This window comes from Passer domesticus, unplaced genomic scaffold (assembly GCF_036417665.1).
Source record: "Passer domesticus isolate bPasDom1 unplaced genomic scaffold, bPasDom1.hap1 HAP1_SCAFFOLD_325, whole genome shotgun sequence".
Classification (NCBI taxonomy): Eukaryota; Metazoa; Chordata; class Aves; order Passeriformes; family Passeridae; genus Passer; species Passer domesticus.
The window spans coordinates 1-4518 of record NW_026990104.1 but is presented as its reverse complement, the minus strand read 5'-3'; the positions used below and the strand labels follow the sequence as shown (position 1 = coordinate 4518).

General features: G+C 63.0%; 1 long non-coding RNA gene across 3 annotated transcripts; it reads right to left on the bottom strand.

The window, feature by feature from the left end:
• Positions 1-1686: 1686 nt before the first annotated feature.
• Positions 1687-2817, bottom strand: LOC135292384 (uncharacterized). 3 transcript variants are annotated; one of them, XR_010354759.1, is made up of 3 exons: positions 2746-2800; positions 2567-2625; positions 1687-2534 (listed from the first exon to the last, which is right to left on the bottom strand). It is a non-coding gene; the product is annotated as an uncharacterized LOC135292384 (long non-coding RNA). The 3 variants fall into 3 exon arrangements; XR_010354757.1 differs by having other exon boundaries at positions 1687-2625; positions 2687-2817; XR_010354758.1 differs by having other exon boundaries at positions 1687-2625.
• Between the last annotated feature and the right edge of the window lie 1701 nt (positions 2818-4518).

Sequence of the window (4518 nt, the reverse complement as noted above, 5' to 3'; positions counted from 1 at the left end):
GTGACACACCTGGCACCACCTGGGCACACCTGAGATACACCTGGGGGCACCTGGGCACACCTGGGGGCACCTGGGAGCACCTGGGCACACCTGGGCACACCTGGGGGCACCTGGGAGCACCTGAGATACACCTGGGCACACCTGGGGGCACCTGGGATACACCTGGGGGCACACCTGGGGGCACCTGGGCACACCTGGGGGCACCTGGGGGCACCTGGGCACACCTGGGCACACACCTGGGGACACCTGGGGACACTGGGGGCACCTGGGACATGCCCAGCACACCTGGGCACACCTGGGATACACCTGGGGACACACCTGGGGCACCTGGGCACTGCCCCCCCCCCTCACCTGTCCGCGTTCTCTCCCCTCCCAGGTTGGTGGGATCGGGAGCTTTACTACTGAGAGGAACACCCGGGCACACCTGGGCACACCTGGGCTCACCTGGGACCCCCCTTGGACCCTCCCTGGACACCTGGAACTCACCTGGGACCTTCCTTGGACACCTGGAACCCACCTGGGATACCCGAGACTCACCTGGGACCCTCCCTGGACACTTGGGATCCTCCCTGAACCCCTGGAGCTCACCTGGGCACACCTGGAACCCCCCTTGGACCCTCCTGGACACCTGGCACCCCCAAGAACACCTGAACTCACCTGAGACCCACCTGGAACTCACCTGGGACCCCCCCCTGTGAACACCTGGAACCCACCTGGAACCCACCTGAGACCCACCTGGGATACCTGGGACCCCCCTGGGACCCCCGAGAACACCTGAGACCCACCTGGAACCCACCTGAGATGCACCTGGGATACCTGGGACTCACCTGGGACCCCCGAGAACACCTGAGACCCACCTGGGACCACCCTTGGACACCTGAAACCCACCCTGAACACCTGGAACCCACCTGGAACTCACCTGGGCCCCCCCCTCGGACACCTGAGACCCACCTGGAACCCACCTGAGATGCACCTGGGATACCTGGACCACCCTGGGACCCTCCTGAACACCTGAAACCCACCTGGGACACACCTGAGACCACCCTTGGACTCCCCCTTGACACCTGGAACCCACCTGGGATTCCTGAGACCCACCTGGAACCCACCTGGATCTCACCTGGACCCACCCTGAACACCTGGAACCCACCTGGGGCTCACCTGGGATACCTGGGACCCACCTGGGACCCCCTGTGAACACCTGGAACCCACCTGAGACCCACCTGGAACTCACCTGGGACCCCCCTGTGAACACCTGGAACCCACCTGAGACCACCCTTGGACACCTGAAACCCACCCTGAACACCTGGAACCCACCTGGAACTCACCTGGGACCCCACCCTTGACACCTGGAATTCACCTGGGACCCCCCGGGACCCACCTGGAACTCACCTGGGACCACCTGAGACCCGCCCAGAACACCTGGAACCCACCTGGAACTCACCTGGGACCCACCCTGAACACCTGGAACCCACCTGGGGGCTCACCTGGGATACCTGAAACCCACCTGGGACCCACCTGGGGCTCACCTGAAACCCACCTGGGCCCCCTTGGACACCTGGATCTCACCTGGGCCCCCCTCGGACACCTGGGGCCTCACCTGGGCCCCTCCCCGCCCACCTGGACTCGATTCCCCTCCCCCACCCCCCCATCCCCCCCCCAAATAAAGGCACAGGTGACTCGGGCAGGTGAGTCCAGGTGCGTTTATTGCTGGGGGGGAGGGGCTTCATTTGCATACCTGGGACACGCCCACCGCACACCAGGGAGCCAATCACACACCTGGGATTCATTTACACACCTGGCCACGCCCACTGCACACCTGGGAGCCAATCACACACCTGGGAACCATTTACACACCTGGCCACACCCACCAAACACCTGGAATTCATTTACACACCCTTGGCCACGCCCACTGCACACCTGGGAGCCAATCACGCACCTGGGATTCATTCGCACACCTGGCCACGCCCCACCGCACACCTGGGAGCCAATCACACACCTGGGATTCATTCGCACACCTGGCCACGCCCACTGCACACCTGGGAGCCAATTACACACCTGGCCACGCCCACCACACACCTGAGGTTCATTTTCACACCTGGCCACGCCCACCGCATACCTGGGAGCCAATCACACACCTGGGCCACGCCCACTGCACACCTGGGAGCCATTCACACACCTGGACACACCCACCAAACACCTGGAATTCATTTGCATACCTGGCCACGCCCACCGCACAGCTGGGAGCCAATCACACACCTGGGGGAGATTCACACACCTGGGACACGCCCACTGCACACCTGAAGTTCATTTCCATACCTGGGCCACGCCCATTGCACACCTGGGAGCCAATCACACACCTGGGATTCATTTATACACCCCTGGCCACGCCCACCTGGGAGCCAATCAGACACCTTGGCCACGCCCACTGCGCACCTGGGCCACGCCCACTGCACACCTGAGGTTCATCTTCACACCTGGGCCACGCCCACCGCCCACCTGGGAGCCAATCACACACCTGGGATTCATTCACACACCTGGCCACGCCACCTGAGGTTCATTTTCACACCTGGCCACGCCCACCGCACACCTGGGAGCCAATCACACACCTGGGATTCATTTACACACCTTGGCCACGCCCACCAAACACCTGGGCCACGCCTACTGCACACCTGAGGTTCATTTACACCTGGCCACGCCCACATCACACCTGGGAGCCAATCACACAGCTGAGGTTCATTTTCACACCTGGCCACGCCCACTGCACACCTGAGATTCATTCACACACCTGGGCCACGCCCACAAGACATCTGAGGTTCATTTACACACCTGGGCCACGCCCACCTGGGAACCATTCACACACCTGGGCCACGCCCACCTGGGAACCATTCACACACCTGGGCCACGCCCACCGCACACCTGAGATTCATTTTCACTCCTGGCCACGCCCACCGCACAGCTGGGAGCCAATCACACACCTGGGATTCCTTCTCACACCTGGGCCACGCCCACCGCACACCTGAGACCTCCAATAACAGCACAGGTGACCCCTCCAGGTGTGCCCAGGTGAGGTCAGGACGGGCACGGGCACACCTGGGCACACCTGGGCACACCTGGGGCCCCCAGAAACCACTCCAGTGTGCCCACGTCCATCCAGGTGTGCCCAGGTGTGCCCAGGTGTGCCCAGGTGTGCCCAGGTGTGCCCAGGTGCGTCAATGTCCATGCAGGTGTATCCATTATCCATCCAGGTATCTCTCAGGTGTATCTCAGGTGTGCCCAGGTGTGTCAATGTCCATCCAGGTGTGCCCAGGTGTGCCCAGGTGTATCTCAGGAGGGTCCACGTCCATCCAGGTGTGCCCAGGTGTATCCAGGTGTATCCAGGTGTATCCAGGTGTGCTCAGGTGTCTCTCAGGTGTATCCAGGTGTATCCAGGTGCATCCCAGGTGTGTCTCAGGTGTGTCACGGGGGCGGCAGGAGGGGCACCAGCAGCCGCAGCGCCCCCAGCCCCAGCGCGGCCGCCCCCAGGTGTATCCAGGTGTGCCCAGGTGTATCTCAGGTGTCTCTCAGGTGTATCCAGGTGTATCCAGGTGTATCCAGGTGTATCCAGGTGTCTCTCAGGTGTGCCCAGGTGTATCCAGGTGTATCTCAGGTGTATCCAGGTGTGCCCAGGTGTATCCAGGTGTATCCAGGTGTATCTCAGGTGTATCCAGGTGTGCCCAGGTGTATCCAGGTGTGTCAATGTCCATCCAGGTGTGCCCAGGTGTATCCAGGTGTCTCTCAGGTGTGTCACGGGGGCGGCAGGAGGGGCACGAGCAGCCGCAGCGCCCCCAGCCCCAGCGCGGCCCGCCCCCAGGTGTATCTCAGGTGTCTCTCAGGTGTCTCTCAGGTGTCTCTCAGGTGTCTCTCAGGTGTATCTCAGGTGTATCCAGGTGTATCTCAGGTGTCTCTCAGGTGTGCTCAGGTGTGCTCAGGTGTCTCTCAGGTGTGCCCAGGTGTCTCAGGTGTGTCACGGGGGCGGCAGGAGGGGCACGAGCAGCCGCAGCGCCCCCAGCCCCAGCGCGGCCGCCCCCAGGTGTATCCAGGTGTGCCCAGGTGTCTCTCAGGTGTATCCAGGTGTATCTCAGGTGTATCCAGGTGTATCTCAGGTGTGCCCAGGTGAGCTCAGGTGTATCCAGGTGTATCCAGGTGTATCTCAGGTGTCTCTCAGGTGTATCCAGGTGTGCCCAGGTGTCTCTCAGGTGTGCCCAGGTGTATCTCAGGTGTGTCACGGGGGCGGCAGGAGGGGCACCAGCAGCCGCAGCGCCCCCAGCCCCAGCGCGGCCGCCCCCAGCGCCCGCAGCCCCAGCGCCCCCCAGGGGCCCAGCCCCAGCGCCTGCCCCGCCCACCTGGGGGAGGAGACACAAAAGGGGGCGGGGCTTCAGCCAGGAGCTCGTTTGCATGTCTCCTTCCTCGTAGCCACGCCCATTTTAGGTGAGGTGCCCTGCTGGCCACGCCCACTTGGGTTCCGGCCATTAAAAGCCA